The sequence below is a fragment of the Crocodylus siamensis genome, chromosome 11, assembly GCF_052110815.1.
Source record: "Crocodylus siamensis isolate JL-2025a chromosome 11, ASM5211081v1, whole genome shotgun sequence".
NCBI classification, from domain to species: domain Eukaryota; kingdom Metazoa; phylum Chordata; order Crocodylia; family Crocodylidae; genus Crocodylus; species Crocodylus siamensis.
The window spans coordinates 24,229,815-24,256,612 of record NC_143405.1 but is presented as its reverse complement, the minus strand read 5'-3'; the positions used below and the strand labels follow the sequence as shown (position 1 = coordinate 24,256,612).

At 51.6% G+C, this 26,798-nt stretch overlaps 1 protein-coding gene across 4 annotated transcripts in view; it reads right to left on the bottom strand.

The window, feature by feature from the left end:
• Window positions 1-26,798, bottom strand: part of HYAL2 (hyaluronidase 2) — a 61,131-nt gene that overhangs the window by 8,811 nt on the left and 25,522 nt on the right. Inside the window, exon 1 of one of the 4 annotated variants that reach the window (XM_090022886.1) lies at window positions 2,720-3,097. The exons of 1 other annotated variant lie outside the window; for it this stretch is intronic. The gene's annotated coding sequence lies outside the window, so the exon portion shown is untranslated. Of the gene's footprint in view, window positions 1-477; window positions 1,000-1,025; window positions 1,171-2,719; window positions 3,098-26,798 lie in introns of those variants that run through there. 2 more of the 4 variants (XM_090022883.1, XM_090022885.1) reach the window with 2 other exon arrangements.

The window sequence follows — 26,798 nt, the reverse complement described above, 5'->3', positions numbered from 1 at the left end:
GAAAGGCTCACCCCTCCCCAGTCCTTCTAGACCAGTGGTTTTCAACTTTTCAGAAATTTTGAATGGAGCGACAGACACTTTTGAACCGTACACATGGGTATTCACATGCTTTTGATTGATCATAGTCATCTTTCAAAGACCCCTTAAACAGTCTGTGGACCCTCATGGGTCCATGGACCACACATAGAAAACCACTGCTCTAAACCAACAGCACAGCCCCACAGGCCTCGCTGCTCTGCAGTCCTGCTCCCAGGGTTACAGCAGCATGGGGCCCGTCAGGCTGGATGCGGGGTGGGGGCACCAAAGCCCAGAACTCCCTGTTCTGCTCTGCGGATGCCTCTTGCTCCAGGCCTGTGATCTCCAGCCCTGGGCAACCCTACCACCATGGACGGCTGAAGGGCTGACAGGCCGTGGTACCCAGCTGCTCCTCTGCCCTTCACACCCAACTCCTCCAAGTGCTACTGGGTCTCCGCTCACCCTCCGAGACGGGGGCGACGGCACCTCTGCACAGAATGGGCTGCAGCAATGAGCCACCGTGGCGGCGCCGGGTGGAGAACCCGGCATCTCTGCTGCCCCCCGCCGGGGCCACCCCTCCGTGCACCCAGCCCGCGGGGCTCGGCGGGCGAGACCAGGCTCGCGGGGCGGGCGGCAGCGGGCAAGGAGCCCCCCACCCACCGGGGCACGTGCACGGCCCGGCTCGGCCCAGGTCCGCCCCCTCCCGGGACGGGGCAGGGCAGAGCCGGGCAGGCCGCGGGCCCAAGGCTCAGCCCCGCCGGCGCCGCGCGGAGCCTTTGTTCCGGGCCGCCCGCGCACGGGGCAGCGGGAGCCTCCGCGAGCGGAAGCGGCGGGGGCGGCTGCCGGCGGAGCGGGGCTCGCACAAAGGGCCCGGCCGCTGCACCCGCCCCGGGCCCGGCGGCAGGAGGGGCGGCCGTGGCTCGCGCTCCCGCGCCTGCAGCAGCCCCCGAGCCCGGCCCGGCCGCCGCTGCCAGCCGCCCCGGCCCGGCGCGGCCCGGCGCGGCGCTCACCTCATAGCGCCCCGCCTCGAGCCCGGCCCGGCCGGCGCCGCCGCTCTTAAAGGGCCGCGCGGCCCCCGCCCCGCCCCGCCTCGCCCGCCCCCCCGCGCGGCTGCGCCCTGCACACGGCGGGCGGGGCGGGGCGGTCGCGGCACCGGAGCGGGGACGCCCCTCCCCCCGGGGCTCAGCGCCGCTTTCCTCGCGCGGGGCCAGGAGCCGGTGGGGCCGTGCTTGGCTGCGCCTCCCGCCGCTGAAGCGCAGCCCCGGGGCGCGGGGCGGTGCACGTGGCTCGGCCGGGCCCCCAGCGCATGAGCCGCAGGGACCGAGGCGGCTGGGGAGCGGAGCGCCTGGAGGCGCTGGCGGACGCGCTGCTGCCGGGGGCGCGGGCAGCTCCGCCTGGCGCCCTCCTGCCCCGCGCGCAGGACGCCGCGGCCGCCCCGCTTTGTTCCCGCTCCGGGCGCGGCTCCGGAGGGGAGGGCGAGTCCCGCTGGCCCCCGCGCGGCGCCGCTGAGCGGGCAGCGCCTCCCTGGGCCGGCGGGAGCTGGAGCTGTCCCGGAGCGGGAGGTGGGAGTTGCCGTCGGGAGCTCTCCCGCGCCTGCCCCCGGCAGCGAGTCCGCGCCCGGAGCCAGCCCGGCCGCCTACGGGCCTGCCGCGCCCTGCCTTGCCCGCGCCCCCGGACCCAGGCCCCGGAGCCAGCCCTTCCCTTGGCACCGGCCACAGCCCCCGCTGGCTCCCAACCTTGTCTGCCCGCTGCTCCGCTCTGGCCCTGGCCTGGTCCAAGCCCCAGCGCCCCACTTCAGAGAGGGCTTCCAGGGCCACTGCACTGGCCCAAAAGCTCCTGGCATTGGGACAGGTGGCATGAAGAACCTGCCTGGCTGAGCCATGTCAAGAGTATGGGGAAGGGGATGAGGGGTAGATAACCTGGCATGAGGGAAGTGGGATGTGAAGCAGGTGCCCATCCTGAACTAAGGCCCGTTAGCTGGGGGGGTGTCCAGTCTATATTGAGCCTCAGACATGGATCTACCCCCTACACCACTTTAAGCTTTGCCTCCTGCCTCTGGTGTGGCAGGACCCAGAGGGGTGGGTTAGGCCAACTGAGAGATGCTGGTAGTACCCATGCCTCTGCCAGCACTGCTGCCCAACTGACAGAGAGAGGATTTCATACATGCTGAGGGCTGACCAAGTCAGTGAGATGTCAAGGAGGTATTAAAGCAGCTTCTGGGGGGCTGGGATACAATGTGTTAGCAATAGGCATTCCTTTTAATGTGCCCTTGGCACTTTGTGGCACCCCTGTGGAGAATCTGAGAATTGGGGCAGTACTGTTATATAGGGAATAATGGGCACCTGAGGCCCAAATTAATAAAATGGCTTGCCTAAATTCAGAATGAGTCTGTGGTACAGATGGGAACAGAATCCAGGAGTCCTGACTCCTTACTCTTTGCTCTAATCACAAGCTTCCACTGCTAGGAAGAAAACCCAGGAATCCAGGCTCCCACCCTCCTTTCAATGTCAGACCCCATGCCCCTGCCACAGCTGCGGCTACAACCCCAGAGTCCTGGCTCCGTCTGTCACCACGGTCCCTTCTCTGTGTGCTCCTTCCTCATGCTGGATCTGCCACAACCATTACTCTGTGCATGAGACACTCAGTTTTTCTGCCTGTAAAGCAGGTCACTTCTCAGTACCCATGGAAAAAAGGACTCACCCACCTGCTTCGGCTTTGTGCGCCTCCAGGTGAGCAGCGTGGCAGCAGCACTGCAGGAACAATGAAGAGCAGGGGACAGAGAGCTTGGGCCTGGCTCTACCAGGATGGCCCCTCCTTGGATGGCTGCACTCAGAGGAGGAAGGAAAGGAGGGAAAGAAATGAATGAAGCAGAGGGAAGGGGAGTGGGGTGACGCAGCCAGTAGATCGTCTGTCAGTCCAGAGGACTTTGTATCCTTCTGCAATGATCTGATCAAGAGTCGTGATTCCAGAGGCAACTGCGCTGTCTGAGTGTCTTGCCTCCCAGTTTCTCTCTCTGTTCTCAGATCTCCTTCCTCACTCCTGTCCGAAGCTTGTGCCCTCTCTCCTCCACCCCAGGGAAATAAATGCTCCCCAGGTCTTGCCTGTCCTGCTGCAGCTATCCTATGTGCCTTCGTTTGTGCCCACCCCTTCTCCTCCCATGACTCCCCCAGCTTGGAAGGCCTTTCTCCCGGAACTAAGCCTCATTTCCTGCTGGCAAATGGAAAGGGAAGCTCTGTGGTCCCTGCCCAGTGACCACAAGGCCTCAGAGTGCTCCAAGGTGGAAGGGAGGATAGCTCAAAGGTCAGCGAGGGCATGTCTCCAGCAGACTGTTCTGGGGGGGGATCTCCATGCAGCCCCAATAGTGAGGCACTTGCCACCCACAGTGGTCTGTAATTGCTGTGGTGCTATAGTAGAAGACAAGACACTGCCTCTCTGCCTGACACCAGCTCATTCCCAGGACCTCTGCCCAGCAGATGAGGCAAGATCAGGGATAAACAAGAGCTAAAACAGCCTGAAATAAAATACCTCAAAACTGCTTTCTAAGGTGGGGAAAATGCAGTTGTTCTGGGTACCCCATCCACAAATGGGGGAGTCAGCAGGGGAGCCCTTTCCAAGAAATGACTGAATTAGATCCATAGATCCTGTGTGATGAGACCCAAAGTGGGGCTTGAGGCTGGAGCTACGAGTGACTCCAAGGGAAGAGACCCTATAAAGGCTCCATTACTGGGTAAAGCTGTGCAACGTGGGGGATCCAAGATACCTCCTGGCCTGTGAGGCTGTGCTGTGACAGTCACCATGAAAACTCTCGTGATCCTGAATGAAGGACACCTCCCAGAGCCAATTTGCCAGCTGACTTAATGACAGCAGCTCTATTTACGAGAATCTGAGCACAGCACATTCTCCATTTAGTCACAAGGTTATAATAGCAGCAGACAGCAGAACCAAGGAATCAGTTACCCACTCCTGGGGTGCAGGGCTGGGGGGGGCTGCTTCTATCCACATCATATCCTTCACTGTGCCTTGTCCTATGGAGTTCTGCATTTACGCCCAGCCGGCCTTTGTTCATACATAGACTTCATCTGACATCGATTTCCCCCTGGATCCGGTCAAGGACCCTTCCTGTTATCCAGGCTAGCCAATCACTTTTTGGCTGTATTTATTTCTGACATGGTTCCGAGGATCAGTAGGACAGTCCTTTATTCCAGGGACATCCCGTGCCTATACATGTTGAGCACCACTCTCTGGCTTGTCTCTGCCATGCACAGCACCATTTGGGCTAAGTAGGCAATGTGAGAGCTAGTGCCCTATCATGCCCGGTGAAGGTGAACTACATCTCTTGCTCTGAACACCCAAGGGGGCTGGCAGCCTGGTTCAGCTGAGACTACCTACCTTTTCTTCTTTAAACAGTGATGAGAACTTCCACATCTACCAGATAAACTTACCATGCCAGGCAGCTCAGGCACACGGCACTTCTCTGCACTGTCACCTCTGTAGTTCAAGCAAAATAGTGTCACTCTGTGCAGTGCTATAGTGTGGGCAATTAAACAATTAACACCATGGAGTGGCAGGGTTAATCAGTCTGCAGGCATGCTAACTAGGTCATCTGGGATGCTGTAGTTGTAGCTGCAGTGCTTTCAGTTTAGAAATAGATACTGAGGTGAGAAAGGTACTGCTGCTGGGGATGGTAAGTTCACTGCATGGGTGCAGCTTCTGTCCACATATGCATAAGCACCCACACAATAGACCTGAGAACATGGGTCAGTTCCCATGACCCTTACTCACATGATACCCAACACTCTCCCATCCCTACATGGCACCAAGGAGCAGCTCTGATGTGGTGCACAACCTGTAGCCCTGGTTACGTGTTTTGTATTTGCTCACTCTCTTCTGGATGGTTCTGCTTCCCTCAAAAGATTCTATGAATCTTAATTTTTCTCTTTCCATGTCCTGATCCATCTCATTCCAGCCTGGCTGAAGAGCACTCTCTGCTTTGCCTGAGGATGAAGGAGTCACAGCCAGAACTGCATTCGTAGATTCATAGATTCATAGAAGTAGGGTCAGAAGGGACCTGAGCAGATCATCAAGTCTGACCCCCTCCCCTGGGCAGGAATGAATACTGGGTTCATATGACCCCTAGTTAGTTTAAGCTCATATGACCCCAGCTAGGTAGTTATCAAGCCTCCTTTTAAAGACCCCTAAGGTAGGAGCCAGCACCACTCCCTTGCAAGCTGGTTCCAGATCCTGGCCACTGACTGTGAAGTAGTGCCTCTTGATGTCCAGCCTGAACCTACTCTTAGTCAACTTGTGGCTGTTATTCCTTGTTACACCAGGGAGCGCTTGAGGGAACAGGTCTCACCCATTCCCCTCTGGTCCCCCCTGGCAAGTTTATAGACAGTCACTAGATCCCCTCTCAGCTTTCTCGTGTGAAGGCTGAACAGGTCCAGATCCTGTAGCCTCTGCTCATAGGGCCTGCCCTGCTGTCCCCTGATCATGTGAATGGCTCTCCTTTGGACCCTCTCGATGCTGGCCTCACCCCTCCTGAACTGCAGCGCCCAGAACTGGACACAGTACTCCAACTGTGGCCTGACCAGTGACGCATAGAGGGGGAGGGTCACCTTTTTGGACCTGCTCGTGATCCGTCTGTGGATACATGACAAGGTGCGGTTAACCTTGCTGACTGCGTCCTCATATTGGTGGCCCATGTTCATTTTGGAATCGATAATGACTCCAAGATCTCTTTCTGCCTCTGTGCTGATGAGAAGGGAGTTCCCACCTCTGTAACCTGTCCAGGTCCAGCTGTATCCTGTCCCTCCCTTCTAGCATGCCCACCTCACCCCAAATCTTGGTGTCGTCAGCGAATTTGAACAGGCTGCTATTTACCCCCTTGTCCAAGTCGCTGCTAAATAAATTGAACAGTGTGAGCCCAAGGACCAAGCCCTGTGGGACTCCACTGCCCACCTCCCTCCAGGTCTACTATGACCCATCCACCACCACTCTCTGGGTGCTGTCCCCTAGCCAATTTGCAACCCATCTGACTGTGTAGGCATCAATGCCACAGTCACCTAGCTTTTTAATGAGATTGGGGTGGGAGACAGTGTCAAAGGCCTTCCTGAAGTCCAGAGAGACTACATCCACAGCGACACCTGCGTCCAATGATTTTGTGACCTGATCAAAGAAGGCTATCAGGTTGGTCTGACAGGACCTGCCCTTAATGAACCCATGCTGGTTGCCCTTGAGCATCCTTCCCCCTGCTGGCCCCTCCCAGATGTGCTCCTGGATAATTTTTTCAAAGAGCTTCTCCAGGACCGAAGTAAGACTAACAGGCCTACAGTTGCCTGGGTCCTCCCTCCTCCTTTTTTTGAAAATGAGGACCACATTGGCCTTCTTCCAGTCTTCTGGCACCTGGCCAGAGCACCATGAGTGCTCGTAAAGCCATGCCAGGGGCTCTGCAATGACCCCTGCGAATTCCCTCAGCACCCTAGGGTGGAGAGTGTCTGGACCTGCTGCTTTGAACATGTCCAGCCTCTCCAGAAGTTCCCTAACTCAGTCCTCCCTGACCCTAGGCCTGGTGGAGTTACTCCTGAGTCCATCCTGAATCCCAGTCAGGGAGAAGTCCCCGTCCCTGCACAGAAAAATGGAGGCAAAGAATTTGTTAAAAAGGTCTCCTTTTTTGTCCGGTGCAACCACCAGACTGCCAAGCATATCCTGCAGGGGCCCCACATTGCCTGGTGCCTTCTTTTTACTCTCTATGTATTTAAAAAAGGACTTTTTTTGTCCTTGATCCTTGTTGCTAGTCTTAGTTCTGTCTCTGGCTTAGCCTTTCTAACAGCCTCCCTACAGACTTGCTATGGTGGTATAATTCTCTCTGGTGATAGCCCCCACCTTCCACTGGATGTACACCTCCTTTTTTGGCTTTCAGACATTCCTGAATGCCTTTGGTGAGCCAAGGGGGCCTTTGAACACTGTTGCCCCCTTTGACTCACGTTGGGACTGTCACCCCTTGGGCTCAGAGGATCATCTCCTTAAGGAATGACCACTCGTCTTGGATACCTAGTTCCCCAACTCTCCGGGACCACAATGCCTATCTTACCAATCTCCTCAACTCGTTGAAGTCAGCCCTCCTGAAGTCAAGGGCTACTGCCCTGCTGCAGGCAGCTCAGCTTACCTGCTCATGCTTGTGAAAGCTGATCCCTCTCACTACATTGGGGCTGGGGCAGTGGCTCCTGGCCCATTCTCTGTGATGGACTTTCAGGATTTCTGTGGAGCCCTCCCGGGTCACAAGGGCACTGGTGCACCTTCTCCTTTTCAGTCCCATAAAAGAAACTAACAATACACAAAGACTTTCCTATTACTTTTACACAAAGCCATCCTGAAGCTGTTGTGGAGATGTTATGCAGTCACCACAACAGGTGGAGGAGATATCCCAGCACAAGCGTTACTTTAAGAAATGGGCTACAAGATGGGGAACTCAGGCATAGACTGAGACTAGCCCGAGAATGTGCAAGATCCTGGGAACAGACTAAAGCTTGGAGCTGTGTCCTGAATTGGCTTAAGGAACTTGGACCCCTCAATCCATGCCTCAGGCTACTTGGGACTGGTGGGACTCTGCACGGGGCAGCCACAGGTGTATCCAGATCTGCTCAGGACTTGGTGCATGAAAAGGAAAAATAGATAGAACTCTGCAACAGCAACTTTAGTTTCACTTCTTTCCAAATCACACACTTTAATCACATAATGGTCACGATGAAGTGGAGTCCCCCAAAGAAGATTCTGTTATTAGCTATGTGTGAGCTGCTGGGAATTGCTCTTCTGGCTGGGGGAGGCAAGCGTTGTGCAAAGGCTAACACTGGCCAACTCTTTTCAGGACTTCCCAGTAAAACCAGGTGTGGCTGAGGGATGCCTGATGCTTTGGAGGTAGCCTGCCTGCAGACCCTGTGAATCCCAGCCTTGGGGAAGTATCTCAGCCCTGAGGCAGGATTTCCTCTGCTGATTGTGTAAGGCAGCAGCTGCTGTTGGTTCTTCAGGCCCTCATCTTTCCTGTCCCAAGGAGGTGACACTGCAACTCTGTAGAAGCAGGAGAGATACAGGAAGGGTTTCCTGCCGGTGACGTCTGTGGACTGAGAAGGAGTCCCCTGAGGGAAGTTGTGCAGGCACTATTAGGAATGAAGGAATAGCATTCAAAGGCCAGGAACAGAGACTGGTGGCAGCTGGCCAGGCCTGGACTTATAGAATGAGTCTGGTGGGACCAGCAGGGCCTGCCCATGGCAAATGTCAAGGTCGCACAACACTCAGGGGCCAAGAAAAAGTGTTCATCTTCCTCAGAGGCTGCGAGTGAGGTGGCTGTCATCCAAAAAGCTTCCCTCCCCCCCCTCACAAAGCCAGTAAGGGCCCCATCAAGCAGCCCTCTATTCTACATGTTGCTGTCCTCCTATTGCACTCAGGGAGAATCTGCCCCCACCTCAATGATCTTCATAGCCCACCCCTCTATGTGCACCTCTCCTTTCAGGCAGGGATTTCAGTGGTGTCCAACACTGCAGTCCACAAGTACTGTGCATGTACCCAAAAGCCGCCTCCTCCTCCTTGCTTCTATCTACCCCCTCTCCACTCTCAATCTTGTAACTGCAGCTTCACCAAGGCTTTCTCCTTTGACACACTTACTTCCTCAGGAGGGGCACTGAGGATGCCTGGGGCAGTGACAACTGATGTCTCATCCTGGTAGCACCCACAGATGAGTTCACTGGTGCCAGCAGCCCCAGCTATGTCCCCAAGGCAGTGTCAAGGCATCAGTGCTGCCCAAACCTTCCTTATTTCCCCCTGTTCAAGGACAGAGCTTTCTGTGCTGCCTAGAGTGGGTGGGGTAGGGAAATGGGGCCTCTCTCCCCCTGGCAAGCAGGTTAGACCTGTCTGTGCCTGGCTGAGGTTCTCAATGGCCTGGCGGCCCATTGTCCAAGCCAGCAATACTGGTCTCAGCTAAGAGACCAAGGACTGAATTGGCCATAGAGCCCAGTCTCCTCGCTCATAGAAAGGTCTCTGCAGAAGAGATGGGGGGTACATCAGCAAGAGATATGAGAGTCTCCCCTGCTGTGCTCCATGGGGGGAGGGTTCCAGGCTCTGGGAGTTTCTCACTACTGCTAGAGCCACATTAATTAGAGCACTTAGGATCCATCACAGCCATTCTCACTGAACAGCTCCATGGAGACTTTGAGGTGGACACCAGTCTCCATGCAGACATAGGTCAAGCCCATCTCTTCCAGCAGGGAGCCTGGCACAGCTGGCAGCGGCTGACCAGGTGGTAGAAATGTTTGATGGAAGCATTCAGCTCTGCAGCCGGCTGGAAAGTGGTGCAATGAAGTGTGCGTCTTGGGCTGGCATTGCTGGAGCTGGTCACGGCAGCACTGGAGGTTGGCAGCACAGGCTGGTTATCCAGAGCTGCCCTGACCATCCCTGCCTGGAAGCAAGGCCCATCTGTCTGCTGAGCTGATTTTCAGGATTTTTTTCTTTTTTGTTTGTAATACTTCCAGGAGGAGCTGAGTCAGGTTTTTTTTCCACTGGGAACAGAAGACAAGGCCCTGCCTGAGGTCCTTTAGCCACATGTGTGTCTCCATATATACACATGTGCACACATACATATACAGCTGTGTGTGTGCATATGCACAAACACATATCTGTGTGTATGTCTACATGACTATGTGCCTGCAGCTGCACACAGTTTGAATCTTTGCATGTCTATGTGCATGTGGGTCTGGAAAGGGCTTCATATGGACCAAGTTCCATATGTATATGCATCTATGTATAAGTGTCTTGTGTAGCATGCGTGTCACTTTGTGTATACATGTATGTAAGGCCTTGTGTGAAGGCAGGAGGGGTGTGTGTGTGTGTGTGTGTGTGTGTGTGTGTGAAAGAGAAAGCAACTCCTGGCAGATGAAAGGAGGTTTCTGGGTGACCCTGGACTGAGGATCCCCTGAGCCAGCCTCCTCCCCTGGATAGACAGACTGCCCATGTTTCCCCCAGCTGGGATTTTTCAGGACTGCTGCTCTGCTCCTCTACAGCTCGGCAGTCATTTTGCCCATGGCACAGCAGAGGCAGGACAAGGTTGCCTTAACACCACTCTATCCTGGCCTGGGCTGAATGCGGCGTATCTCCCTGCTCACCTTACTCAGAACCAGAGCATTCAAGGCTTGGTTATTCTGCACATGGTGTGTGCATACAGCCAACTCACTCTGTGACCCTGAAGGCAAAGTCCTTCTCATGCCTCAGTTTTTCCAGCTGCCTTATGGGATGAAGGGACTAAATGAGGGGACCAGCATGAGTAGAGCTGAAGAACAGCAAAGCATCAGGGTGGCAGCCATGCAGTGGCTGTGCAGCAGGAGCTGTTAATAGTGCCTAACTTGGGCCCAGAAAGCTGAGTGCCAGGGCCTGCTGAGCACATGTGGCTGGCAGGAAAGGGTTCATTCTTATCTCTTGGGGCGGGGCATGTGATAAGGAGCTGGGGCAATCCAGAGTCAAGGGGCAGAGGGGAAGTGACTGGGGAACAGTGAGAGCTGGGTGGATGTGGTGGATCCTGGCCATGGGGAGATAGAAATCTGGTTTGGACTCAGGGGCTCAGCCCCACTGGTTTTGATGAATGCCCTTCCATTAGCCCTGCAGGTATTTCCTGCTCCTTGTGCTGAGCCTCTGCGTAGCTAAGCGTTACTCCCCATATGCTGGCGGGACACAGGGAGCCAGGAGCAGCTGGCTTGATTATTTTCTTTCTTTTATGGCCAAACATAGCATCAGAGAGGCCTGCCTGGAGCCTGGGGGACTCCACAGAGTGGCTCCAGCCAAGCCACGCATAGCTGGGCTGGCAGGACAGGCTGTGATAGATGCTTCCAGCCTTCTACTATGGGCCTCCTGTGGGAGGAGTAGGTGGAGGGTAGGAATTGCTGCTCCTCCAGCCTGGGGCCCTGAGTCCAGGGAGTCCAGGTGGGTGAGTGCAGGTTAGACGCTCCAAGAAGCTGGATAGGGGAGGAGGCCTGGAGCATTGTGGTGCAACAGGGTAGCCCACACACAGGGGCAGCCCCAAAGACAGCCTCTCACACTGGAGCTAACAGGGCTTCTGGCCCAGCTGCTGCCCCCAACAGGCAGAGTGTGAGGTTGGCAGAAGCTGCAGGGCAGCGGGAGTAGTCAGTGCAAGGGCTCTAGGGCAGCGATGCTCAACCCCATGATCAGGCCTGCACCCCTGTATACAGACTACGCTGGGATCAAGCCCCCAGGACCCTGAGCTGCCCCCATCTTGCTTCCTATGCAGGGACTGGGGCCATGGACCCTGAACCACCTCCACCCACTCCTCCACACCAGGATCAGGCTCTGGGGCCCCCGTGCCTCCTCCACCCAGCCTCACATGTGAAGATCAGGGTCCGGGGCTCACTTCTGTGGTATATGCAATGTACCTTTAAGGAGCCTGCAGTGGGATGACCCAGGCTCTCCCCCAGTGGGTGTGGTTTGGTGGTGGTGGTGGTGGTTGTTCTCCCTGCAAACTGGGAGCTGCGTTGCTGAATCCTGTTCCTAATAAAGATAAAGCTGTTTACCATCCCGCCGGTCTCTGCTGAATGCTGACCCGAGGACAGAACCCGAAAGGCACGGAGGTCTGAGTGAGTACCCCAATGGCACAGAGTAAACACTGGTGTCAGAAGTGACCCGTCTCTCGGTGGAGTCACCAGCAGCCTGAGTAAGTTTTTTATTCCCAAAAGGATAAATAAATAATGGAACATTTTAAACCTCTACCAGCATTATCCTTTACTGGAAATCTTGGAGAGAATTGAAGGAGATGGGAACAAAACCTTCGATTGTACCTTACAGTCACAAAGGCTGAGGAGGAGGCAGAAGATTATAACATTGCAGTCATGCTTCACTGCACTGGGGATAAAGCCCTAGAAATTTACAACAACATGCAAGGGGTGTCTGCAGACTCTAATAACAACACCCTTTCAGAGGTGCTTGCAGCATTCAAGAACTACTGTGAACCCAGAAAAAACCCTCTGTCTCTGAAAGGTATAACTTCTGGCAACTTACATACAATGAGGCTGCAGGCATAGATGATTTTGTTACAGAGCTCAGAAGCAGCACACAGCATTGTGAATTTGGACCTGCTGAGGATGTTATGTTGAGGGACAAAACTATCTTTAGCACAACTGACTGCAAGCTCAAAGAAAGGCTTCTGGAAAATCCCTCCCTCACCCTAGCACAGGCTGTGCATATCTGCAGAGCAAAGGCTCTCACAAGTGCTCGGGTGTGAGTTATGCTCCCCCTCCTGAGGTTCTGGTTGAATTTCACCCCCACCTTTTTGTTTTTGGTCACCCCATCCACAGCCCCACCAAGTCCTTGGGACCTCCTGGTCAGCCTCCTCCTGGCCCTGGCCAAGTGGGCCCTGTACTTGACCAGGAAGGAGGGTCTGGCCTGGAAGGTGCCTGGAGACTGCGGGGCCACTTTCCTCTCACTTGTCTGTGCGTGTTTCCAGGCAGAGCAATGGTGGGTGGTGTCCACTGGCTCTTTGGATGCCTTTGAGGACCGGGTGGCCCCAGGGGGTTCTGCTCAGTGTCCCCCTCGGGCACACTCATGAACAATGTGTGCCTCTGGTGGCTGGGGCAGCACAGTGGCACCGGTAGTGGCGGGAGTGCAGTGGTGGCAGGGGGAGCGCGGCAGTGGTAAGTAGGGAAGCTCCCGCCGATGCCACTGGCACTGTTGGCGGTGGCAGGGTGGCGAGTGCCGACCAGGGGGCAGCAACCACCCGCAGTGGCGGCGGCAGGGTGGCAAGTGGCGACTGCCCGCAGGCACCATCAACAGTGTTAGCAGCGCCTTTTTGTAGGGCATGCACCGCCATGCTCAGGGGGTGTGCGTGCACCCCCTTTGCATCGCTCCAGCATGCTCATTTTCACATTTTGACTCTCTGACCCTCACGTCACCCCTGTCCTGTTTTTTGCCTTTGTGGTCCCAAGTATTTTGTTGTAGCATTCACCCATTAGCCCCCATACAATAGGGGCTACTAGTTAGCCAGGTGGGCCATAGGGCCCGTGGTATTTAAATGTTACAAATAGACAGGCCTGAGTTATGTCAGCAGAAGCCAGCTTGCATGCAGTTGAACAACCACCACCACCACCAAACTGCACCCACAGGGGGGAGACGGGGTCCCACTGCAGGCCCCTTAAAGGTACATTACATATACCACAACTTCACCTCCACTGGGCTCTGCGCACCAGGAGCAGGCCCCATTCTGCCCTGCACCACCTCTGCCTGGTCCCATGCGCAGGTATCAGGATTTGGGGCTGTGCCACCTTCATTGGGCCCCCCATGCTGAGATCAGGCCTGAACCATGCTCTCTGCCAGATCTAGTGCCAGGGCCAGGGCCTGTAGAGCTCCCGACAGACCCATGGGAAGCCCCACAGTCTGGATGAGAAGGCACCGAGGGCCAGGTCTGGCCGCAGGCCGGGAGCTGTGCACTCCTGCTCTAGGAAGACTCCCGGGCAGATGAAGCCTGCAAAATCTAAGACTCAAGGCCCTGTCTTCACTGTCAAGCTCAGACTGGCAGAAACCTGCAGGTAAAAGAAATGTGGAGGGATGAATCACCTCAGGGACTTTGGCTACGGTTCAAACTATCTGTGTTTTCCCTACTCCTCTTTCTTGCAATTGAAAAACTTGTGGAGGGGTGGGAGGGGAGGGGAGAGGAAGGTATTACCCACCACAGCAGGCTTCACCTCCCCCTCTCCTCACAGGAAGGGACTCCAGCTCATTCCCATTCCCTGCAGGCCAGGGGAAAGGCCAGCCAGTTCCCTGACCTCACCATAATGGTGTCAGCACAAGGGTGTAAGGGCTTGGGGAGATGTGTGTAAAGGGGCTGAGTGTATCCCCACATCTGCAGCGCGGGGTGGATGGCTTCTCTGCCAGGGCCTCCCTCTGGGAGCATCGTTCCAGTGTAACTACGCTCCACACAGCACTGCCCGCGCTCCTGCCCAGGAAGCAGCTGGAGGGCGTGCTGTGCTTTTACTGCTAGCGGGGTTGAGGACGTTATCACCAGTTCCTCTTGGCAACAGACAGGGCTAGGGGAAGTCGTCTCCAGCGAATCCCCCAATGCTGTGGCTTAGCTCTGAAGGTGCTGCTTCTCATTGCACCAGCAACGCTTTTATCCAAGCCCTTCCAACACAATGGAAAGCCATCATGTGTACTGGAACGTATGATGGGTGTGACATCCTGCTCCCCAGCTCCCTTGCGCTTATGGATGTGAGATCTGGCCTCCTTACAAGCAGTCCTGCCATAGCCAGACAAAATGACAAGACCAAAGTTTTGTGGCGGATTTGTTACAGGACTTCAATCCAGGCCTTCTGAGATGTCTGCCTCCATTATAAGACCAGTCTTCGTCTGGATCCTAGAAGCACAGGAAAATCCTTTGACAGCTACTTGGGAACCATGTAGTTGAGCCAGGACTAAACTCAGAACGAGCAAGAGTGAATTATTCAGGGTATAGTGTGCAGCCTTGGAAGCCTCTTTGATTTCTGACATAAGCAATGAAAGAGATGCCAGCGCTGACACATCATTGCTGGACAGTGGAGTTCCCGCCTCTCTGAGGTGGAGTTCCAAGGTCTCCGCAAGCTCAGCTCTGCAGCAGTGGTGCTTAGGTCATCATGGTTTTGAGGTTTTATCATAAGAACAGGCAAAGCTCTGAGTTTTGTTTAAATGAAAGCAGAGGGCCTATAGAGCAAGAGAGGACTTTGAGAGAGGTGCTGGCCTGCTGGATTATTGTGTACCAAACTAAACCTGAGACCTGCACCCACAGATCAAGCAGCCCTTTCCTAGCAAGGGTCAGTTTTTTTACATATTTCATAGAAGAAAGTAACCTGTCTAGACTCTCATGATGCATGTCAAGCCTAGGCAATAAAGCAGATGGTTATACTGGGTTCTATGGGGCTTAATTAACTGCTCGCCAAGTACCCGAGTGATCTGCTGTATGGGAGTTGATGCTCCTTACCCAGATCCCTCCGGGGAGAGGCAGGTGCAGAGTTTTAGACAGTTTACATGACTTGCCTAGGATCATGCAAATAGCAGAAGACTGCTTAGAGCAGTGGTCTCCAAAGTGGGGTGCGCACAAGACGATCCATTGGGGTGCAGGAAGAAAATATTACAACTTCTATTAATATTTATATAAATATACATATATTGGGGGTGCATGCTCAAAAAATTTTTACTGATAGGGGTGCACGATCAAAAAAGTTTGGAGACCACTGGCTTAGAGTATAAGCAAACCAATAAATTCCTGGTATCCAGGTTGTAGCCGTATTGGTCTAGAGGAAAAAGCAAAAATATCTTTAATTGCAAGCTTTTGGGCACAAACACCCTTCATCAGGCATTAGAGAAGATTCTAAAAGTTCTCCTGGGTAGAAATGAAAGTTCATATTTCATAGGATTTCACAGAGGAGTCAATAGATGGAAAAACCCTCTGGGCAGCAGTTCTTAGCTGGTAAGGAGTCTCAGCTCTCCTTTGTGAGTTTGTGCATGAAAGCTTGTAATTAAAGAATTTTTTTCCCCAAAAAATCTTGTTGGTGTAATGAAAGATATCACCTCTGTCCACAAGCCCCGATTGCTTTTTTCCTCTAGACCCATACAGCTACAACCTGAATACCTTACACATGAAAGATATTGAATTTTATCTGATTTTTTTTACTGAAATCTTTATATTTTCCCAAGCAGGAAACAACTTTGACCACCTGAAACCTAAGATCCTGTTCCTGCCTTTGTCTAAGGTAATTTTCATCATCACAGCCTCACAAGAGAACTGAGATTCCTTATCAACTAAAAACTGCTGCCCAGAGGATTTTTCTGTCTATTGACTCCTCTGTGAAATCCTATGAAATATGAACTTCCATTTCTACCAAGGAGAACTTTTACAATCTTTTCTCTAATGCCTGATGAGGGGTGTTTGTGACTGAAAGCTTGCAAATAAAGATTTTTTTTTGCAAAAATCTTGCTGGTCTAATAAAAGATATCACCTCTGTCTATGAGCCCTGATTGCCAATAAGTTCCTGTGAGATAATAAGCCAGGGTGTGAATTTAGTGTGTCAGATACCCGATGGTAAATGCCAAGTTGCTTAGCTGTCATAGAAGTTTGGTGGGACAGTCAGGAATTAAACCGAGACACCTGCCTCGGGGTCCCTGCCAAGAAGTCCCTGAAAAACCTCTAGTGGTCTCACTGCATCTACTCCCTCCTCTCAGCCCTCCTCCCATACACCACCTCAACCTTCTGCATTCCCCCAGTTCCAGCCAGACCAGGCTTAGTGATGCAGCAGCTTCCCTTTGTTGATTTGTTCCCCTAAAAGTATCCCATTGGCAGTAAAGTGCAACACAGCTGGAGAGACCTCTGAGAAAGCAGGCAGCCAGTGAGTCACCCTGATGTGCAAGATCACTGAGCAGAGGGAACAGCTGCTCATAAGCAGGTCTTTGCCAGGGCGGAGGTATCGGGTGAGGAGGGAGCAGTGCTGGACAACATGCATGTCAGAATGAGGCCCACAGCCAGTGTTGCTGAAAGGCTGTAACCTGTGTCTCCTCCTTCCTCTGAATTTCCACAAAGAAGCATAGAACCTGGAGACTGGGGGAGAGGGGCAGGATCGTGACCCCATGTGTCTTTTCCACTGCTGCATTTCAGGATGGCTCCTTCACCCAACAGGACTGCACAGAAGAAAGGGGCATTCAGCCACCAGGCTATATACCAAGTCCACCCCCTCCTCCTTCCTTTGGCTGCTATTTCAGGAACAAAACAGGAAGAGTTCCCACTCTCAGCCAGGCTTTCCCCTCTAGAGGTATAGCAGTGCCTCACAGCTTGCCTCTGGGACAGCACATCCCTCTAGAGCAATGGTTTTCAAACTGGTCCATGGACCTCTGAGTCTGCAGACTATGTCTAAGGGGTCCATGAAAGATGACTATGATCAATCAAAAGTACATGACTACCCACACTTACAACTTAAAGGGGTCCACAACTCCATTCACATTTTTTTAGGGATCTGCAAATGAAAAAATGTTGAAAACAACTGTTTTAAAGTCTACCAAGGTTCTCTGGTGCCATGGTGAAGACAGTGGCATTACCAATAATAAATCAGTGGGATTACACAGGTGATGAGCAACTTTTCTGAGCTTTAGCAATCCATGGGAATTCGCTAATCCTCTGAGCAGGATGTCACAGGTAATGCTATCCCCAGAGGCCTAGTCTTCAATGACTGAACTAATTCCTCTAGTTCTAAAGTAAGTGCCAGTGCTGCCTGGGCTACTGGGGGAAGATTCTGTTAAACTCGTACCACTGCAAAGCCATTTGCCCAGGAATAAATAGAGGAGGCCCTATCCCTTTACTGCCCAGGGTGAAAGTCAAACTCACAGCCCCTTCTGGATTCCATGCAGGAAAAGCCTAACAGCTCAAAGAAGTCCCAGCGCTATCATGATGCCAGTCCCCATAGGTTAGTTTAAACAGGGGACTGACTGCCCTTCCTGGTTCATCAGGTGATGCGCACAGACAAATGTTCCCCAACTGAGCAATCAGCCTGGGCAGGGCTGATTCCTAGGGCTCTCACTAGCTCCTGCCCCTCCTGAAGTAACAGGGGCCTCCGTCCCTTCCTGCAATATCCAGCCCAGAACACCTCACCACTGCCCCCCCAGGCCTTGGGCAGCAGGAGGGATGGAGATGAGCTGGGTGAAGGACTGACAGAACAGTCAGTGTGGGGGTTTGGGGCAAAGTTAATCAATGCCTCACACACCCTCATCAAGATAAAGCACTCATGTACATCAACAGAAGTAAAAACCCTAGCCAGCACAGGGACTTGTGAATATTTCAGGTGCTTTCAAATTAACAATTGTAGGTAAAAGCTAACCATGGAATATAAATTACTCTTCTAGGCTCAAACCCCACAGAAGCATTACCCCCAGGGATACAGCATTTTCTAACTAACTCACAAAATCTTTGTTTTCAGTTCTTCACATGCCTAAAATATACTTAGCACAACCAATACACTCTCCAGGGCCCCAGACCTAGATACACCACATCTGCAGAGTAGCAAGAGGAACTGCTCAGACATGGTTTCATAAGTGTGGAACTCACTTTTTTAGCAAGTGCAAAATTGAAAGAAAAGCAAAAGGCAGATGAAATACTAAGTCACACAAAGAAGACTCACTGCAAAGAGGACAGAGCACAAGTGTTAGAAACTTTATGAGGATGAAAACCAACTGACACCATCCCCCTAGACACTGTAAATATCTGGACCCGAATAAGGAACTGGTTTTGGGATGGGATTATGGCTAGAAAATCTGCTTAGGTCTCCCATCAGAATACCTCTGCATGACCAGGGGACTCTACCGGATGCATCAGACCAGAGTCTTGCCCAGCTCAAAGCGTAGTTTGGCCATGCTAGGCTGCCAAATGACAGCACCCAGGCAACTGTGCTTTAGGCCGGGCAAGTCTCTGGTCAGAGATGCCCAGCAGTGTCCCCTGGTGGCACACAGATGTGTTCTGGGGTGGCCCAAGAAGGATTTCTGAGTATAATCTCAGCCCAAATTCCAGTTCCTTATTCAAGTCCATATACTTAGCACAGTGGCTGGGGTGCTGTGTTTTGGCAGCCTGGTACGGCCAAACCAAATTTTGGGCTGGGCATGTCTCTGGTCAGATACATCCGATAGAGTCCCCCGGTTGTGCAGAGGTGATGAGTGGCCCAAGCAGACTTTCTAGCCATAATCCCAGCCCAAAAGCCAGTTCCTTATTTAGGTGTATATACTTAGCACAGTGTCTGGGGGATGGTGTCAGTAGGCAGCCTGGCGTGGCCAAACCACGCTCTGGGTCAAGCAAGTCTCTGGAGTGTCCCCCAGTGCCACAGAGATGATTCCTGGGGTGGCCCAAGAAGGATTTCTGGGTATAATCCTGGTCCAAAATCCAGTTCCTTATTTGGGTCCAGATACTTAGCAGTGTCTGGGGTGCTGTCTGTTGTCAGCCTGGCACGGCCAAACTGCAGTTTGGGCCAGGTAAATCTCTGGTCACAGATGTCCAGGACAATCCCCCAGTGGCACAGAAGTATTCCAATGGGTGGCCCAAGCAGAATTTCTAGCCATAATCCCATCCTGAAAGCTAGTTGCTTATTCAAACCATTATACTTAGTATAGTGGGCATGGGGACTGTTAGTTGGCAGCCTGGCACAGCCAAACTGTGCTTTGGGCCAGGCGAGACTGTGGTCAGTGTTCTTTGAGACAGTTCACTAGTGGCATCACCATGAAATCTGAGGTGGCCGAAGTATTTTGCCCCATAATCCCATCCTAATCTGACTTTCATTTAGGGCTCTGTACTTGATGTGGAATATTATTTTTCATATTAATTTGTACACATGCATAGCTAATGAAATTCTCCTTCTTCAGGATGTGGAATTCATTAATAACACGTTTTTATTGGGTCTAGATTAGCTTTGAAAAAGGAACTGGGAACCGGGAATAAGCAAATGGGAATAAGGAATAGGGAACCGGAAACAAGGAACCAACTTTAGCCTCATAGAAACCTCAGGGAAATCGTTTTGGACAGTTTCTGTGGACCTTACCATAAACTCCAGCCTGTTGCTGAAGGAGTCCAGACAGGTTATTCCTGTACTGATGCAACGGACAATCCTTGGCAGAGTGTGTTAGGGACACCAAGGCTTGGCACAAGGCACACATGATAAGAGTTAAGCAGTCCATTTGGTAGCCTGTGTTTAGCATGCAGTTACAGAGAGTTGTGATATTAGCTGGGATTTAAATGTCTGCATGGAAATCATCTCAATGAAAACACCGCTACCACCAGGCATGCCAAGCTAATGAGCTAAGACTGACCTTTTCACTGGACTCAACAACTCTTGTTGGGCTGATCTCTCAAGATTCACTGAAGCTACTAGGTTGTTCAACACCACATTCAGTGCAGATATGAAGAGGATCAAACCCAGCTTTGCCCGTTTGGAGATGCCGGAGCAGGTCAACTCTGACGATGGCCCCCAGGTGCAGGAAGGCCCTGGAACCCCCACTGCTACTTTGATAGTCCAGCAGCAGGAACCATCAACCCAAACTGGTGCCATCTTGCTGCATCCCCAGCAGATTACAATACACCCTCCCCACTACAGTGAGACTGAAGCTGTGAGCAACACTCCACCTACCCACAGGACACTGTCAGCAGGCCCTCCAGCTCCTCTGCCTGCAAGATTTCAGCTCGAGGGCATGAATTTCTGCCTACCTGAAGAGTCACATGAAACTCTAAGCCTTCAGGAAAGTCAACAAACTCTTTGGCTGCCTCAAGGATGGAGCTCCAGGCTGATGGTTCCCCCTTGTACCACTGTTTGTTTTTTGTTTGGGGTGTATGAGTTGTTCCCTTTGAATATGAAAGAACATTTTGGTTAAGCATGTTGCTGTAGTGCTAGCTGGGAGTACGCAGATCCATTGCCTGGGAAGCACACAGTAAGAGAAGAAGAGTCTTTGAATGAAGGAAGTCAAGGCAGTCTAACTCCAACCACCTTGCAGCTTGGTTGCTGTAAGGCCCTTCAAGGCTTCCCTGGACCTGGGAACAAAATGAGTCAAGGCAGCAAACACAGGCTTCCTGCCAGCCCTCAGGTCCTGAATGATGGAATCCGGCCTGCAGTCAGGAAGACACGGCCTTGTGTTCCCAGTCAAATGGCACAGGACATGCAGGGGACAAGGAAAGCCCCAGTCCTCAAACCTGTCAACAGGAAACTGTCAGAGTCACCTGCTGAAAACTCTTTGGCTGTGCACAGGTTGGGCCATAGTTGTCTAACTCTGACATTGCAAAAGCAGTTCCAGGCCTGGCCAGCAAGGCTGAGTCACTGCTGCTTCCAGTAGGATTTGTATCTGTGCTGATGGCTCCGTCAGCTTCCAGGAACACATCACTCACAGGATGGGCCATTATAGCTGTATCACAGTTGTCCCAGCTGAATTTTCAGAGGCATCCATTCTCTGACCTGTGCTTTCTTTCGGGGATTCCCTATCACTCCTTGGGGCAGGTGGTGATCGGGTCATTGAGAGGGCCTAATGAGTACAATGGGCCTCTTTACTGAAACATTTCCTTCAGCAGGAGTCATCATCATCATTAGAGAAGGGCTGGGGTGGGGGAAAGCCACTCCACAGCACTCTGATCTGCAGCTTCCAGCTGTCCCACTTGCATGCAGAGATGCACACCACAAAGTACAGACCTCCACAGGCCCAGTCCTAGTCAGGCAGTTGTCTTAAGGAGCTCTGCATGTCCACAGCTGGGAGGTGAAGGGCAACCCATGTATTCATGACAGAGGAATTGTGTGAAAAACAAAGATCCAAACATGCAACACTCCTCATGAAAAGAGATAGCATTTGGTGTGTCAGGGCTTTATGGGTGCCCTTCCAGGCACTGCATGCTGGGACCTCTAATCCTGGCTGGCTGCCCAGCCATGATATATTCCCTCATTATATTAGCACAGCTAGTGCATTCCTACTGAATCCTCCTTGGCCTAGGAAAGGGTGGGTGCCTTGAAAGAAATGAGCAATGAGACATGCATAGAAGAGGGGTGCAGCCACAACGCTGGGGAGGAGACAATGTTTTCCATCAGGTGCTCTAAGGCTGAGGAGTGGCACACCCTATAGAAAGGAGAGACAAAGCAAGGGGCACGCTATCTCCTGGCCTCCAGCAACATGGAAACTATTACCCACATGAAGAAAGAACAAGTCAGTGCCAGGAGCTTGCCGGGGATTGTTGACACAGGCATAATAACATCATGTGCAGCCAGTGGGAGAGCCCCACCACTGTCCAGAGCTCTGAAGCCCTTTGACAGCACAAGAAGGTCTCTGAGTCCCAGAGAGAAAGTGCTGGGGTGAGCAGGCTAAGGAAGGAAATGAGCTCAAGGCAGCCGTGCTGCCGTCAGGGTGGGGGCTTAGCTAACCAAAGAGGGCTGCCAAGCAAGAGCACTGCCAGGGGATGTGATCCCCAGCAGCAGGAGTGCCCAGCGCTGGCTTTTATTGTTCAGAGTTCAGCAGGAATGGAACAATGCCGAAGTGGGGAAAGAAGACAGGTTGAACCACTGCTGCATCTGCCGCAGAACTGACTGTCACCCCTTCCCTGCCCACATAGAGCCAGTGTCCCATGAAACCCAAATCATCCTGTAGTAAGACCAGAGCAAGACCTGGTGTGGGGGGACCCTCAGGTAGCTCCTGGTGTTGCTGGCTTGGATATTAGGTTGGCACCAGACCTGTTTCCCACCCCCACTAGTAACCAGGGGAAAGATATTCCCTGTTAAGAAAACCAGGGTGGGGTTTCCCACTCCCATTGTGGAGCCTCCTCTCTCATGTTTGGCTTTAGCAAGATCCTGCAGCTATTGAGTATTTAATTCTTCAGCACATACTGGGACACATTTCCCTGATATAAGGCAGTAATTGCTTTTTCCACACAGAAGCAGCCACAGCCCCAGGCTGGTGTAGAATCATCAAATGGTGTAATTTCATGCATGGTCCCCTGTCTGCTCTTTTTCCAAAGACAAGACTTAGTGGTCATTCTACAATACCATTTTTAAAGGGGGAGCTGTTGCAAATAGCAGAAAACAGCTTAAAGTACAAGCAAACCAATTAGTTCCTGTGAAATAATAAGCCAGAGTGTGAATTTATTGTGTCAGATACCAGATGGCAACTGTGAAGTTGCTTAGCTCTCACACGAAGGTTAGGCTGCCTTGCATTTAACACTGGTAATAGCATCCACATGGGCAGTTACCACAGAGTAGCTGACACAACATAAATTCACACGCTATTTCAGCAATTCTCTATCTTTTTAGACTCAAGACACCCCTTGTTAGGCTTAAGGTACCTCGCAGAAAATGCCAGCTCTTAGCTTACTCTTCTTTCTTGATAACAGTAAAGAAACAGTAACGTTCTGTTAAAAAGAACTCAGAAAGCCCACAGCACAGCAGAATGGCTTTGACACTATGGATTCCTATTTGAAATCTCTGGGTTTTTTGTGAATCATGTATAGGTATTTGCACACCTAATGTTGCTGTGGCGCTCTGGTTGAGAATCACTGCTGTATTTGCCTTGCTGTAACTTGCTGCCATTTCCATACCTGAAATCCCTCTAGCAAGAGTAACTGGTTAGCCCAGAGTAGTTCTCTGGGTACCAGGAATCCTGAATCCAATTGAAAATTCAAGGTGGGATGTAGAAAGAAAAAATATAGCTGGAATTTGGTCTGGGTAGCAGAACTATTGAGCCTATGTTTGCCAGTCCTAATGTAAGAATGAGTAAATTTTAGTGACCAGGACCTTGGAATTAAGTGGCCCTCAGCACATCCTAACCACACCAGAGTTTTGGATTAGTCAGCAGAGCATCCCAGAAACTCACTGGCATCCTTGGAGCTTTTCTTGTCAGGCTCTTACCAATATGGCCCAGCTGTACAAGCTGACAGTGTCACTGGACAGGACTGGGTGGCTGCACGTTGCCTCATTTTATAGGGAGTCTCCCCAGTGGTTGGGAACAAGCTGTTATTTGCCAATTCAAAAGTTGCAATGAAGAAAAGAAAATTCAGCTGGCCCCATAAGGAAATAATTGAGGACAGACATGGCTATTCCATTTAAACAAAACCTTTTGTCTGCTGCTTTCTGGAGGGAAATGAAAAGGAAGCTGCAAAATGCCATCTATTGTCTCTGCTCTGTCCCTGGAGTGCAGAAGAGACTGAAGGAGCCATGAGTGGGTGGCCAGCAGGGAGGCCTGGGTAGTTCATAAAGGCAGCAGTTATTTAGACTGAGCAAGGAGGTGCCTAGCTTTCCAGAGAGCTGGTTTCTTCCCTTGACTCTGCCACTGACTCTCTGCATGGCCTGGGGTGATTCATTTCACTGCCATCTGCCTCAGTTCCCCAGCTGTATGACAGCAATGGCAATATTGATCCAGTATCAGAAAGTGCTCTGGGCTGTATGAATGTGATCTGGCCCTGCTGGAGCCCTGGCAAGGATACCCTTTCCTCCCACACACCCCTGGGCTGAAATAGCAATGTCAGATTCCTGCATCAGCCCCCTCCAGGGTACAGCAGTGCTAGTGTTAAGAAACATTTTCAGCAATATGCAGTGGTGAGATAAAAAAGAACTTGCTCAGGAGCATGCCTCAGGGTCTCAAGGCAGAGCTGCCTCTTTCCCTGCTGCTTGGGAAAATCAGCATTTCATGAGACTGACTTTGGTTCCTTGTTCCTGGTTCCTTTTTCAAAGCTAATCTTTACACAGTTCAAGGCTGTTCATAATAAATGACACAAGCTAAAGTTAGGATGCCATAAAAATTTATATTTACTAATAAAAATGTAAAATAATATCATGCATTAAGTACATAGCCCTGAGAAAAGACCTGAGAGTAGGTTGGGATTATGGGGCAAAACCCTTTTCAAGTCACCATAAAAGACACATCTCTAGCATTGAAGAAACGTAAGCAGGGTCACTCCAAAGTTACATATCACAACCTCCAGCAGACCCTTAGCAAAAAGCTTAGACATTGTGTTTCCCAACCCAAAGTGTGGTTTTTACATGCCAGCCTGCCAACTGCCAGCCCCCAGATCCATGTGCTATTTACACTGTTATGAATAATGAGCTGCTTTAAAACTGTGATTATGGGGCACAATCTACTTTCGATCACCCCAAAACACACATCACCACTACTGAGGGATTCTTCTGAAGAAGCCTGGGCAGGTCCCTGCTTGACCTGAAGCTTGGTTTTTGAGTGCCAGTCCGCCAGTTGATACACACCCTGTAAGACCTGTAAGTTACTGTTCTGCCAGGCACTGGGTGGCAGTAAGAATGGCTGCATAGGGGTTTTACACCAACTTTTCAAAATTAACTCCAGCCCCCACCCAGAAACATGATAAAGTAAATTTATATTGGGTGAACAAACCTGCCCACTCATAAGCAAATGTTAAATTAAAACAGGTTTTATTACAAGGGAAAAGGAGAGTGAGAGTACACCTTTAAAAAAAACCCTTAACTATATTTCAATATTGATCAGTCATAGTCACTGGCAAACCAACCCAGGGCACTACCACCTACGGCTGCCATCCAGGGGGTCTACCAGCTGCACCAGCTTAGTAATAAGTGCTGGGTACGGAGGCCCACCCTGGAGGCCCTGTTGCTCGAGTAGCCCTTCAAACCTTTGTAGCCCCTGCATACTAGTGAGGGTATGGAGATAAGGAATATACAAAGTTTTCACTATGGAACATAACCTTAGTCAAACATGCAGAACATAATCAGGGATACACATATATAGAAATACGATTTTTTTCAATACATATCACTATAAGCATGGAACCTACTTGAATGACTGGGGACATCATTGCATTATTTAATTTCTTGGCTCAGGTTTAACCCAAGTTAAAAATTACACTATGGTTTTTCTTCTTTGGGTTTTCTTACTAAACATGCACTGGTCTTCTCAGCAGGGCTGTCCCTAGGGGAGAGTGAATCAGGGCGACCACCCCGGGGCCCACACTTTGGAGACCCCTGCAGAGCTGGGTGGAACAGCTGCAGCTACTCTGCACCGCTGCCAGCAGCTTCACATCCGACCACTTGATAACCTGCCCCGCTGTAGCCAACACCACCACTGCCGATGGCGGCGGCAATTTCTTCGGGTTTGGGGCACACAGGGTTGGAGCAGGGGCAGGAACCCACATGGACTAATTTGCCCTGGGCCCCGCACCCTGCTCAGGTTGGCTCTGCTTCTCAGACAGAAATATAAGCCAATATGAGGATTTTTGGCTAAGTACCTGTCATGTCTTTTCACTATAGATGTGTGAAGTTATTCATCTGGAATTATTTTTTTCTTTGTGTCCTTTTACATATTTTGTTATTTATTAAGATAAAATAAAGCATGTTTATTTAAATTGCTTTCTGACAGAAAATACCACATTATAAATTTTCTCTCTTTCATTTTTTCTCATCGAAACACATTGCTTTTTCCAAAATGCCTCCTATTGGATCTGAGTACCAGCACTCTGTAGTACAGGTCAGGGACCAGTCAGAGGATGGGACAGCAATTTGCATGAGGATCGGTTGGCGATCGAGCAGTAACATTCTCATGACTGGACAAGGGGTCAGAAAACTGCATATGTTGGGAGACTGAGAAGCAGCAGGGGTCACAAGCTGGAGCAGCAGCACACATAGGGAAGCAGGAAGGAGATTGGGCAGCAGCATGCATTGGGATTGGGAGGCAGCAGATGTTGGGGACTGGGCAGCAGCACATGATGGGGATCAGGTGGCAACACAGCTTGGGAATCAGGTGGGGGGGGCAAGTGAATGGGGGTCCACTGATGGTTTGTGGATCAGGGAACAGGTAGCAGGACACAGGCATCAAGGGCAAGTGGCAAGGGAACAAGGGGCAGGGGTCAAGCTGTCTGCCTCCCCCACTCCACAGTTGAGGACAATTTTAAGACAACCATCCAATAATTAAATTCTACACATGAAAAATTAAAGCAAATTATAGAATGATAATATAATTTTCCCTGTGTGGAATCGACCTATTTGGGGTGGTTCTCCTATGTTCAAAAGCATCTTGGATTCAGGTAAATATGGTATTAACTGCAAAAATAAATTATCATTATCAATGCATGCTATTCCATCCAATAACATGAATCACGGGCTTAACTCCAAGATGGTTAGGTGGATGAGAAACTGGCTGCAGGACGGGACCCAGAGAGTTGTAGTGAACAGATCTGTGTCATCCTGTTGAGAAGTGGGCACCGGTGTCCCGCAGAGGTTGGTGCTTGGTTCAGTACT